The 12,500-nt window shown below is 60.4% G+C and overlaps 2 non-coding genes across 2 annotated transcripts in view; both read left to right on the top strand.

Annotated features, from left to right (window-relative positions):
- Positions 1–8,847: 8,847 nt before the first annotated feature.
- On the top strand, positions 8,848–10,662 carry LOC142790939 (small subunit ribosomal RNA). The gene has a single exon (XR_012889876.1). It is a non-coding gene; the product is annotated as a small subunit ribosomal RNA (ribosomal RNA).
- Positions 10,663–12,381: 1,719 nt separating this feature from the next.
- Positions 12,382–12,500, top strand: part of LOC142790913 (5.8S ribosomal RNA) — a 153-nt gene continuing 34 nt past the window's right edge. Inside the window, exon 1 of the ribosomal RNA XR_012889850.1 lies at positions 12,382–12,500. This exon is cut by the window's right edge and continues 34 nt beyond it. This is a non-coding gene — a ribosomal RNA (5.8S ribosomal RNA).

Raw genomic sequence — 12,500 nt, forward strand, 5'->3', positions numbered from 1 at the left:
CACAGCGTTGTGTCAAAAAAGAGGTGCCTGAGAGAAACGCATGCGACTGCCGTGCTTTGCGGCATAGCACCGTGCGCAAAAACGGTGCGCATGCAAGAGGTGTCAGAGCTAGCGAACTTTTGCCACGAGCAACAGGTCACTAAAAGCCTATAGATGACGGTGTTGGAGGAAAAGAAAAATATCGAGAAAGCACTGCGGTGTGCCGTGCGTAGGGACGGGCGCGCGTGCCACACGCCGCCGAAATATGGGTGTCGGAGAAAACAGAGTGCCGCGCGTAACGAGGGGCGCGCGTGTTACAGAGAGATATGCCCAAACGCATGAAAGTGTACGCAGGTGTCCTAAGGCAGTTTTTTTTTTTTTTCCTCATTTTGATGTCGCCCCGGCTGACGTGGTTTTCGTTTTTCCGTGCCGCCCCGGCTGACGCGGTTTTCGTTTTTCCGTGCCGCCCCGGCTGACGCAGTTTTTGCGCCGCCCCGGCTGACGCGGTTTTCGCGCCGCCCCGGCTGACGCGGTTCCGACTTTGCACTTTTTGGCTCACCCCGGCTGGCGGCCCACTCACTCGATCGCCAGGTCTGTTTGCCCCGGTGGTTCCACCGCCAGGCTTAAGCGCGAACTTTTTTTGTTTGTTTTCTTTTGATTAAGCGCAAGCTTTTTTCTTTGTTTTCTTTTGATTAAGCGCGGGCTTTTTTCTTTGTTTTTTTTGCATTCGCCCCGGCAGACGCGGTTTTTGCGCCGCCCCGGCTGACGCGGTTTTTGCCGCCCCGGCTGACGCAGTTCGGACTTAGCACTTTTCGGCTGTGCCTGGCTGGCGGCCCACTCACTCGATCGCCATGTCTGTTTGCCACAGTTTTCCCGGTGGTGCCGCACCCGGGCTCGCCCCGGCTGACGCGGTTTCGTGCCGCCCCGGCAGACGCGGTTTTCGCGCCGCCCCGGCTGACGCGGTTTCGTGCCGCCCCGGCAGACGCGGTTTTTTGCCGCCCCGGCTGACGCAGTTCGGACTTGGCACTTTTTGGCTGAGCCTTGCTGGCGGCCCACTCACTCGATCGCCATGTCTGTTTGCCACAGTTTTCCCGGTGGTGCCGCACCCGGGCTCGCCCCGGCAGACGCGTTTTTTTTTTCTTTCGCCCCGGCTGACGCAGTTTTCGCGCCGCCCCGGCAGACGCGGTTTTCGCGCCGCCCCGGCAGACGCGGTTTTTTGCGCCGCCCCGGCTGACGCAGTTCGGACTTGGCACTTTTTGGCTGAGCCTGGCTGGCGGCCCACTCACTCGATCGCCATGTCTGTTTGCCACAGTTTTCCCGGTGGTGCCGCACCCGGGCTCGCCCCGGCTGACGCAGTTTTCGCGCCGCCCCGGCTGACGCGGTTTCGTGCCGCCCCGGCAGACGCGGTTTTTTGCGCCGCCCCGGCTGACGCGGTTTTTTGCCGCCCCGGCTGACGCAGTTCGGACTTGGCACTTTTCGGCTGTGCCTGGCTGGCGGCCCACTCACTCGATCGCCATGTCTGTTTGCCACAGTTTTCCCGGTGGTGCCGCACCCGGGCTCGCCCCGGCAGACGCGTTTTTTTTTTTTCTTTCGCCCCGGCTGACGCAGTTTTCGCGCCGCCCCGGCTGACGCGGTTTCGTGCCGCCCCGGCAGACGCGGTTTTTTGCGCCGCCCCGGCTGACGCGGTTTTTGCCGCCCCGGCTGACGCAGTTCGGACTTAGCACTTTTTGGCTGAGCCTGGCTGGTGGCCCACTCACTCGATCGCCATGTCTGTTAGCCACAGTTTTCCCGGTGGTGCCGCACCCGGGCTCGCCCCGGCTGACGCAGTTTTCGCGCCGCCCCGGCTGACGCGGTTTCGTGCCGCCCCGGCAGACGCGGTTTTCGCGCCGCCCCGGCTGACGCGGTTTTTGCCGCCCCGGCTGACGCAGTTCGGACTTAGCACTTTTCGGCTGTGCCTGGCTGGCGGCCCACTCACTCGATCGCCATGTCTGTTTGCCACAGTTTTCCCGGTGGTGCCGCACCCGGGCTCGCCCCGGCTGACGCAGTTTTCGCGCTGCCCCGGCTGACGCGGTTTCGTGCCGCCCCGGCAGACGCGGTTTTCGCGCCGCCCCGGCTGACGCGGTTTCGTGCCGCCCCGGCAGACGCGGTTTTTTGCCGCCCCAGCTGACGCAGTTCGGACTTAGCACTTTTTGGCTGAGCCTTGCTGGCGGCCCACTCACTCGATCGCCATGTCTGTTTGCCACAGTTTTCCCGGTGGTGCCGCACCCGGGCTCGCCCCGGCAGACGCGTTTTTTTTTTTCTTTCGCCCCGGCTGACGCAGTTTTCGCGCCGCCCCGGCAGACGCGGTTTTCGCGCCGCCCCGGCAGACGCGGTTTTTTGCGCCGCCCCGGCTGACGCGGTTTTTTGCCGCCCCGGCTGACGCAGTTCGGACTTGGCACTTTTTGGCTGAGCCTGGCTGGCGGCCCACTCACTCGATCGCCATGTCTGTTTGCCACAGTTTTCCCGGTGGTGCCGCACCCGGGCTCGCCCCGGCTGACGCAGTTTTCGCGCCGCCCCGGCTGACGCGGTTTCGTGCCGCCCCGGCAGACGCGGTTTTTTGCGCCGCCCCGGCTGACGCGGTTTTTTGCCGCCCCGGCTGACACGGTTCGGACTTTGCACTTTTCGGCTGTGCCTGGCTGGCGGCCCACTCACTCGATCGCCATGTCTGTTTGCCACAGTTTTCCCGGTGGTGCCGCACCCGGGCTCGCCCCGGCAGACGCGTTTTTTTTTTTTTTTCTTTCGCCCCGGCTGACGCAGTTTTCGCGCCGCCCCGGCTGACGCGGTTTCGTGCCGCCCCGGCAGACGCGGTTTTTTGCGCCGCCCCGGCTGACGTGGTTTTTGCCGCCCCGGCTGACGCAGTTCGGACTTTGCACTTTTTGGCTGAGCCTGGCTGGCGGCCCACTCACTCGATCGCCATGTCTGTTTGCCACAGTTTTCCCGGTGGTGCCGCACCCGGGCTCGCCCCGGCAGACGCGTTTTTTTTTTTCCTTCGCCCCGGCAGACGTGGTTCCCCCCCCCCCCCCTCCGTCTTTCTTTTTGTTTTTTTTTTTCGCCGCGGCTGAAGTGGATTTTTCGGTGCCTCGACGCCCCGGTAGTCGCGGTTTTTCCGTTTCCGCACGGCCCCGGCTGACGCTGCTCGGTCACAGTCGCCTTTTGTGGTGATTGCAGACTTCTTGAGCGCGGGTGTTTTTTTTTTTTGTTGTTGTTGTTGTTTTATTACGCATTCGCTCCAGCAGACGCTGTTTAGACTTTTTGTTTCCTCTTTTATCCTGCGACGAGGTGACGAGGTTTATTCGGTGCCCCGCCGCCCCGGCTGAAGTGATTTTTCCTGTCCCGTGCCGCCCCGGCTGACGCGGTTGGGACTTCGCGTTTGTTCGGCCGCCACGGGTTTTGGCGCACTCGCTCGGTTGCTTGTTGTTGCCACTTGTTGCGAACCCAGGTTTCTTGAGCGAGCGCGGGCGTTTTTTCTTCCTTTCTTTCTTTGTTCTATGTGTTAGCGAATCGGCCTTTAATATCACACGAGGACTCACAACCAACAATTTTCAGTTTGAAGTGTAAAAAATCTGCAGGTGTTGACGTAACTGACTTGCCCCGTACCCTTGAGTACATCCATGAAGTTCTCGTAGTACTACTAAATCGCATTATTCCAAGTGGAGAAATTCCCATAAACTTGCAAACCTCTACACGAAAATCGGTGCGCGTGATAAAGTTGAAAATTATCGTCCGATATCAAATGTGCCTTCTATAACACAAATTCTAGGAAAAAAAAAAAAAAAAAACACTTGTTCGCCGTTTTCTGCGCCGTGACTGGCAGCACTCCGGCGAAGCGAAACGGGGTCGATTCGAGCACGATATCGGCGTCTTTCGACGTGCTCGCCGGCGACCGTCGCACGAGTACGTCGCACGAGCGCGTCTGCCGGGGCGCCGTTTGCGAAGCCGACGCAAAAGTGGGAACCGCCGCTCGGATGATCGCCGCTTTCGGCAGAGTGAGTGTTGGCACTCCGGGGAAGCGAAACAGCGTGAATGCGCCCACGAAATCGGCGTATTTTGAAGTGCCCGCCGGCGACCGTCGCACGAGTACGGTAAACCGCGTCAGCCGGGGCGTAGTTCGGGACGCCGACGAAAAAGTGGGAAGCGCAACTCGGATCTTCGCCGTTTTTGCAGGAGTGAGTGGCGGCCCTCCTGCGAGACCAAGAAGCATCGATTCGTGCACGAATTCGGCGCCTTTCGACGTGATCGCCGGCGACCGTCGCTCGAGTAGGGCAAACCGCGTCTGCCGGGGCGGGCTTCGGGACGCCGATGCGAAAGTGGGAAACGCTGCTCGGATGTTCGCCGTTTTTGGCCGAGTGAGTGCTGGCACACGGGCGAAGCCAAACGGGGCCGATTACGGCACGATATCGGCGTCTTTCGACGTGCCCGCCGGCGACCGTCGCACGAGTACGGTAAACCGCGTCAGCCCGGGCGGAGTTCGGGACGCCGATGCGAAAGTGGAGAACGCCGCTCGGATCTTCGCCGTTTTTGGAGGAGTGAGTGGCGGCACTCCGGAGAAGCCAAGGAGCGCCAATTAGCGCACGATATCGGCGTCTTTCGACGCGCTCGCCGGCGACCGTCGCACGAGTAGGGCAAACCGCGTCTGCCGGGGCGGGGTTTACGACGCCGACGCAAAAGTGGGAACCGCCGCTCGGATGTTGGCCGTTTTTGGCAGAGTGAGTGCTGGCACTCCGGCGACGCGAAAGAGCGCGAATGCGCCCACGAAAGTGGCGTATTTGGACGTGCGTGACGGCGACCGCTGCAGGAGTACGAAAAACCACGTCAGCCGGGGCGAGCGACACACGGCGGTCTGGGTGCTTATCGCTGCTATTATAGGGGCACCCCGGCAGACGCAGAAAAAAAAAAAAAAATTTTCGACCTTCTTTTTTGCTGGTCGAGCTCGGGTAACCCAGGTCGCAATGGGAGCCGCGCACGAAAGCGGCGTCGCGAGACGCGTTCGCGGTCGCTAGTCGCACGAGCTCGGCAACCGCGTCAGCCGGCGCGGAGTTCGGGATGCCGACGGCTAAGTGGGTACCGCTGCTCGGATGTTCGCCGTTTTTGGCCGAGTGAGTGCTGGCACTCCGGTGAAGCCAAGGAGCGCCAATTCGTGCACGATATCGGCGTCTTTCGACGTGCCCGCCGGCCACCGCCGCACGAGTACGGCAAACCGCGTCTGCCGGGGCGGGGTTCGCGACGCGTACGCAATAGTGGGAACCGTCGCTCGGATGTTCGTCGTCTTTGGCCGAGCGAGTGCTGGCACTCCGGCGAAGCGAAACGGGGCCGATTCGGGCACGATATCGGCGTATTTCGACGTGCTCGCCGGCGACCGTCGCACGAGTACGGCAAAGCGCGTCTGCCGGGGCGAGGTTTGCGACGCCGACGAAAAAGTGGGAAGCGCCGCTCGGATCTTCGCCGTTTTTGCAGGAGTGAGTGGCGGCCCTCCTGCGAGACCAAGAAGCATCGACTCGCGCACGATATCGGTGTCTTTCGACGTGCCCGCCGGCCACCGCCGCACGAGTACGGCAAACCGCGTATGCCGGGGCGGGGTTGGCGACGCCGACGCAAAAGTGGGAACCGCCACTAGGATGTTCGCCGTTTTTGGCAGAGTGAGTGCTGGCACTCCGGCGAAGCGAAAGAGCGCGAATGCGCCCACGAAAGTGGCGTGTTTGGACGTGCTTGACGACGACCACCGCAGGAAAACGAAAAACCACGTCAGCCGGGGCGAGCGACCCATGGCGGTCTGGGTGCTTATCGCTGCTATTATAGGGGCACCCCGGCAGACGCAAAAAAAAAAAAAAAATTTTTTTCGACATTCTTTTTTGCTCGTCGACCTCGGGTGACCCAGGTCGCAGTGGGAGCCGCGCACGAAAGCGGCGTCGCGAGACGGCTTCGCGGTCGCTAGTCGCACGAGCTCGGCAACCGCGTCTGCCGGGGCGGAGTTCGGGACGCCGACGGCTAAGTGGGAACCGCCGCTCGGATGTTCGCCGTTTGTGGCCGAGTGAGTGCTGGCACTCCGGCGAAGCCAAACGGGGCCGATTCCGGCACGATATCGGCGTCTTTCTACGTGCTCGCCGGCGACCGTCGCACGAGTACGGCAAAGTGCGTCTGCCGGGGCGGGGTTTGCGACGCGTACGCAATAGTGAGAACCGTCGCTCGGATGTTCGTCGTCTTTCGCCGAGCCAGTGCTGGCAATCCGGCGAAGCCGAACGGAGCCGATTCGGGCACGATATCGGCGTCTTTCCACGTGCTCGCCGGCGACCGTCGCACGAGTACGGTAAACCGCGTCAGCCGGGGCGGAGTTCGGGACGCCGATGCGAAAGTGGGAAGCGCCGCTCGGATCTTCGCCGTTTTTGGAGGAGTCAGTGGCGGCACTCCGGTGAAGCCAAGGTGCGCCAATTCGCGCACGATATCGGCGTCTTTCGACGTGCCCGCCGGCCACCGTCGCACGAGTACGGCAAACCTCGTCTGCCGGGGCGGGGTTTGCGACGCCGACGCAAAAGTGGGAACCGCCGCTCGGATGTTCGCCGTTTTTGGCAGAGTGAGTGCTGGCACTCCGGCGAAGCGAAAGAGCGCGAATGCGCCCACGAAAGTGGCGTGTTTGGACGTGCTTGACGACGACCACCGCAGGAAAACGAAAAACCACGTCAGCCGGGGCGAGCGACCCATGGCGGTCTGGGTGCTTATCGCTGCTATTATAGGGGCACCCCGGCAGACGCAAAAAAAAAAAAAAATTTTTTTCGACATTCTTTTTTGCTCGTCGACCTCGGGTGACCCAGGTCGCAGTGGGAGCCGCGCACGAAAGCGGCGTCGCGAGACGGCTTCGCGGTCGCTAGTCGCACGAGCTCGGCAACCGCGTCTGCCGGGGCGGAGTTCGGGACGCCGACGGCTAAGTGGGAACCGCCGCTCGGATGTTCGCCGTTTGTGGCCGAGTGAGTGCTGGCACTCCGGCGAAGCCAAACGGGGCCGATTCCGGCACGATATCGGCGTCTTTCTACGTGCTCGCCGGCGACCGTCGCACGAGTACGGCAAAGTGCGTCTGCCGGGGCGGGGTTTGCGACGCGTACGCAATAGTGAGAACCGTCGCTCGGATGTTCGTCGTCTTTCGCCGAGCCAGTGCTGGCACTCCGGCGAAGCCGAACGGAGCCGATTCGGGCACGATATCGGCGTCTTTCCACGTGCTCGCCGGCGACCGTCGCACGAGTACGGTAAACCGCGTCAGCCGGGGCGGAGTTCGGGACGCCGATGCGAAAGTGGGAAGCGCCGCTCGGATCTTCGCCGTTTTTGGAGGAGTCAGTGGCGGCACTCCGGTGAAGCCAAGGTGCGCCAATTCGCGCACGATATCGGCGTCTTTCGACGTGCCCGCCGGCCACCGTCGCACGAGTACGGCAAACCTCGTCTGCCGGGGCGGGGTTTGCGACGCCGACGCAAAAGTGGGAACCGCCGCTCGGATGTTCGCCGTTTTTGGCAGAGTGAGTGCTGGCACTCCGGCGAAGCGAAAGAGCGTGAATGCGCCCACGAAAGTAGCGTATTTGGACGTGCTTGACGGCGACCGCCGCAGGAGTACGAAAAACCACGTCAGCCGGGGCGAGCGACCCACGGCGGTCTGGGTGCTTATCGCTGCTATTATAGGGGCACCCCGGCAGACGCAGAAAGAAAAAAAAAAATGGGGACATGGCGTGCGTCACCGTGCGGCTTCGCAGCGTTGCCGAAGTCGCCGAGCCCTTCGACTGAGCCGAACGGCGGACAGGGAACGTTGGTCGGCCGTTCTAACCTGTCGGTGCCACGCCGAGACGTCGTTAAGGAAAACCGTGTCGTGGGCCTCTACGACGCCGTCGAGTCGTTGTACGTTTGGTGTCCAGCGTGTCGGCGGCGAGTAGCGGACACGTCGTTCACGACTTCGGTCTTTCGCAGTCGACGCGAACTTGCGGAGAGTCGTGGTGCCTCACGTTTTCGGCAGAAACCGCGGCGGAATTTTCCCGTGCGTGCGCGCACGACCTCGGTGCTGTGCCGTCAGCGTAGTGTTGCACAAACTCGTGGCCTACCCAAGGTGCGGTACGTTTGCGGCCGTATCCTCGGTGGGAATTTCGTGAGTAGGGTCGCAAATTCTACGACCTCGGCGGGTTTGAGAGCGACGTAGACTTGTGGCACGCTCAACATGCCACACGTTTCGGGGCACACCCGCGGTGAAATTTTCTCGAGTACGCTCGTATTAGGGCCCAAGGAGGTCTGGGTACTTATCGCTGCTATTATGTGGGGGTTCTCGTGAGCGGCGTACGCGAAAGCGACCGGGTGTCTGATATGCGGCGGGCTTCGGCCTCGTCAAGCGTGTCCTCGGGTCTGCTCCAGGGGAATCCACGGCAGTCGTCTGCAGCCTCATCCGCTTGATGCGTTAGGGGCTGGTTGTCGGACGGTGCCGTTTTACCACGATATCGAGGTGTGTTCCGTGTCGTCCTCGGGCGATTCAGATGCGAAAGCGCCGAAGACGCGGGCGTGACCCGTCGTCTGGCGGCTTTGCAGTCTCGGCTCCGTTGCTAGTTCCGGCCGGTCCACCGACAGTGCAGCGGGCTTGGGCAACCCGCACGGCGCGACCGAGTCGATGCAACGAAAAAGAGCGAGCATGAACGTGCTTCTTGCCGCACGGCTCCCACTCGTCTTTCGGGAAGGTTGTGCCGTAGCGAGCTCGAACGCCGTCATCTCGGAGTGCAAAATAAGCGTGTTGGGGCGCCTGAAGGTGGCCTCCGCCGCACACAGACTGCGTCCGGCCCGCCGAGGGCGAGGACGGACGCGCAGTCGAACGATTACCTGGTTGATCCTGCCAGTAATCATATGCTTGTCTCAAAGATTAAGCCATGCATGTCTAAGTACATGCCGAAATAAGGCGAAACCGCGAATGGCTCATTAAATCAGTTATGGTTCCTTAGATCGTTTCTTCCTACTTGGATAACTGTGGCAATTCTAGAGCTAATACATGCAGTGAGCCTGGAGCCCTTTGGGTAACGGGTGCTTTTATTAGACCAAGATCGATCGGGTTTCGGCCCGTATTGTGTGGTGACTCTGGATAACTTTGTGCTGATCGCATGGCCACGAGCCGGCGACGTTTCTTTCAAGTGTCTGCCTTATCAACTTTCGATGGTAGGTTACTTGCTTACCATGGTTGTTACGGGTAACGGAGAATCAGGGTTCGATTCCGGAGAGGGAGCCTGAGAAACGGCTACCACATCCAAGGAAGGCAGCAGGCGCGCAAATTACCCACTCCCGGCACGGGGAGGTAGTGACGAAAAATAACAATACGGGACTCTTTTGAGGCCCCGTAATTGAAATGAGTACACTCTAAATCCTTTAACGAGGATCAATTGGAGGGCAAGTCTGGTGCCAGCAGCCGCGGTAATTCCAGCTCCAATAGCGTATACTAAAGCTGCTGCGGTTAAAAAGCTCGTAGTTGGATCTCAGTTCCAGACGAGTAGTGCATCTACCCGATGCGACGGCTCGGACTGAACATCATGCCGGTTCTTTCTTGGTGCACTTCATTGTGTGCCTCGAGATGGCCGGTGCTTTTACTTTGAAAAAATTAGAGTGCTCAACGCAGGCGAGTCGCCTGAATAAACTTGCATGGAATAATAGAACAAGACCTCGTTTCTGTTCTGTTGGTTTTTGGAATACGAGGTAATGATTAAGAGGGACGGACGGGGGCATTCGTATTGCGGCGCTAGAGGTGAAATTCTTGGACCGTCGCAAGACGAACTACTGCGAAAGCATTTGCCAAGAATGTTTTCATTGATCAAGAACGAAAGTCAGAGGTTCGAAGGCGATCAGATACCGCCCTAGTTCTGACCATAAACGATGCCAACCAGCGATCCGCCTGAGTTACTCAAATGACTCGGCGGGCAGCTTCCGGGAAACCAAAGTATTTGGGTTCCGGGGGAAGTATGGTTGCAAAGCTGAAACTTAAAGGAATTGACGGAAGGGCACCACCAGGAGTGGAGCCTGCGGCTTAATTTGACTCAACACGGGAAAACTTACCCGGCCCGGACACTGGGAGGATTGACAGATTGAGAGCTCTTTCTTGATTCGGTGGATGGTGGTGCATGGCCGTTCTTAGTTGGTGGAGCGATTTGTCTGGTTAATTCCGATAACGAACGAGACTCTAGCCTATTAAATAGGTGCGGGGTTCCCAGCACCTTACAACCTTCTTAGAGGGACAAGCGGCTCCTAGCCGCACGAAACAGAGCAATAACAGGTCTGTGATGCCCTTAGATGTCCGGGGCCGCACGCGCGCTACACTGAAGGAAGCAGCGTGTCTTTATCCCTGTCTGAAAAGACTGGGTAACCCGTGGAACTTCTTTCGTGATTGGGATAGGGGCTTGCAATTGTTCCCCTTGAACGAGGAATTCCCAGTAAGCGCGAGTCATAAGCTCGCGTTGATTACGTCCCTGCCCTTTGTACACACCGCCCGTCGCTACTACCGATTGAATGATTTAGTGAGGTCTTCGGACCGATGTCCGGCGCGGCCTTTCGGTTGCGCCGGTCTGTTGGAAAGATGACCAAACTTGATCATTTAGAGGAAGTAAAAGTCGTAACAAGGTTTCCGTAGGTGAACCTGCGGAAGGATCATTAACGGATTGTGAAGGGTGAGCGCCTCAGCTGCGTCTGCGCCCGACACTTTCTGCCGCTGACCCCGTTTGGACGCGGGGTCGGCTTTTCCCCACGGGGCTGCCTGAATGTGGAGCGGCACCCCGTGACAAATTGTTGCGCCCAGCGGACGCCAACACCGCGACCTTGGACGGTCGGCCAGGTGGCGGACGCGGGTACAAACGGCGCAACGCACTCATAGGTCGGCTTTCGACCCGCCACTGCACCGTGGCTCGAAGCGCTCGAAATGCGCGACCCGACCGCTGCGGGACCGCCTAGTACTGTAAACAGGAGCGGCGGAGCGCGAACGGCGAGTCGTGGTTACGTCGGTAGAAGGCGAGGCTGCGCGTTCCCGAAACGCCAGCCGAGTGCCCTCCCGACCGTTCGAGCGTGCAAGAACGAGACCCGACAATCGCGCGGCGACTGCCAAGTACGAGAGGAACGGCACAAGCGTCGGCGGTCGGTCAAGGAACTGGCGATGTGACGGGTCCGCTGTGCACCAGTGCATACCGTCCCGCCGTCCGCGGCAAGCGCCTCCGCGTCCTCGGGTGACGGAGGCTGCCGGTCGGTTCTTGCAGGCGAGGGATCTCGCTGGCACCGGTTCGCGTTGACGCGCGGCCGGTCATGGCACGGCGATGCGACGGCCGAGGTGCGCAGTACTCGATGGAGGAACCGCACGCTCCGATGACCGTCCCGCCCTCCGCGGCGTATGCGTACCGACCGTAATGGTTGCAGCAGCGCCGGCCGGCTTTTGAATTCGCCACACGAAACACGGTGCGAGATCGCGGTTAGGGGAGCGTCGACGTTGCCAGGCGTTTTGCTTGCTGCCGAGGGAAAGGCGGCACGGCCACGTCGCGCTCGTCGCGATTAGCGGGTCTGCGCGCTTTGGGAAGGTGCCGCAACGACTTGCCGAAAGAGGAAGCACGGAAGAACGAGGGACTTGGACGTCCCGACAATTGAACGCACTTGCGGCCAGGCCCTTGCTGGCTTCGTTCTTCCGCCTCGAGTAGGCTCGTACGCGGCTCCGGCGCCGAAAGTGGTCCTTGGCACCGACTTCGGTGGACGTGGGAAGTGCCGCGCAAGTACGGCGCGCCTGGCTCCACCTGTTGGCTAAAGTAGGCAGCCGGATCGGCATTTTGGTGTGCGGTGGCAAACCGTGGATGCGAAAAAAGCTTGTGCGATTTCGTGGAACAAAAAGCGGGGGTCCCCCTTTTTATGCGGAGGAGACCGACCCGCCCGCCGTGGTGAACCGCGACGCCACGGTAAAAACGGGAGAGGCTTGTCGATGGGACCGTGCATCCCGCGCTCCACGGAGGCCGGGAGGCGGCCGCCCGAGGAAATGTGTAGCCGTCGAGGCCCGCATCTGCGTGCACTCTTATCCAAATGGGTGTACCGCAGGCATTTTCTGGTTAGGCGGGCCAATGAGAGCGAGCACACAACGATACCTACGGGTCCGGCTTGGAGAACCGGCTTCGACGCCTCCCGAGTATTTATAGAGGGGTGGACCACGAAAGCACTCGCAAGTAGCGGAAGCGAAACGCCGTCCGAAACACACCGTTTGCTCGATTTGCGGCAGCCGAAAAAGGCGCGGCAGAGTTTTGGAGTCCAAGCGTGCGCTGAAAAGCGCCCTTCTTGGCCACTGTTTGGCCGAGTGCCAGAAACGTTTGGTTTTGACTGTACGGAATTGAACAAACACTTTTTCACGACTCTAAGCGGTGGATCACTCGGTTCTCGGGTCGATGAAGAACGCAGCCAGCTGCGAGACTTGGTGTGAATTGCAGGACACACTGAGCACTGATTCTTTGAACGCACATTGCGGCCTT

This window comes from Rhipicephalus microplus, unplaced genomic scaffold (genome assembly GCF_043290135.1).
Source record: "Rhipicephalus microplus isolate Deutch F79 unplaced genomic scaffold, USDA_Rmic scaffold_134, whole genome shotgun sequence".
Taxonomy (NCBI): domain Eukaryota; kingdom Metazoa; phylum Arthropoda; class Arachnida; order Ixodida; family Ixodidae; genus Rhipicephalus; species Rhipicephalus microplus.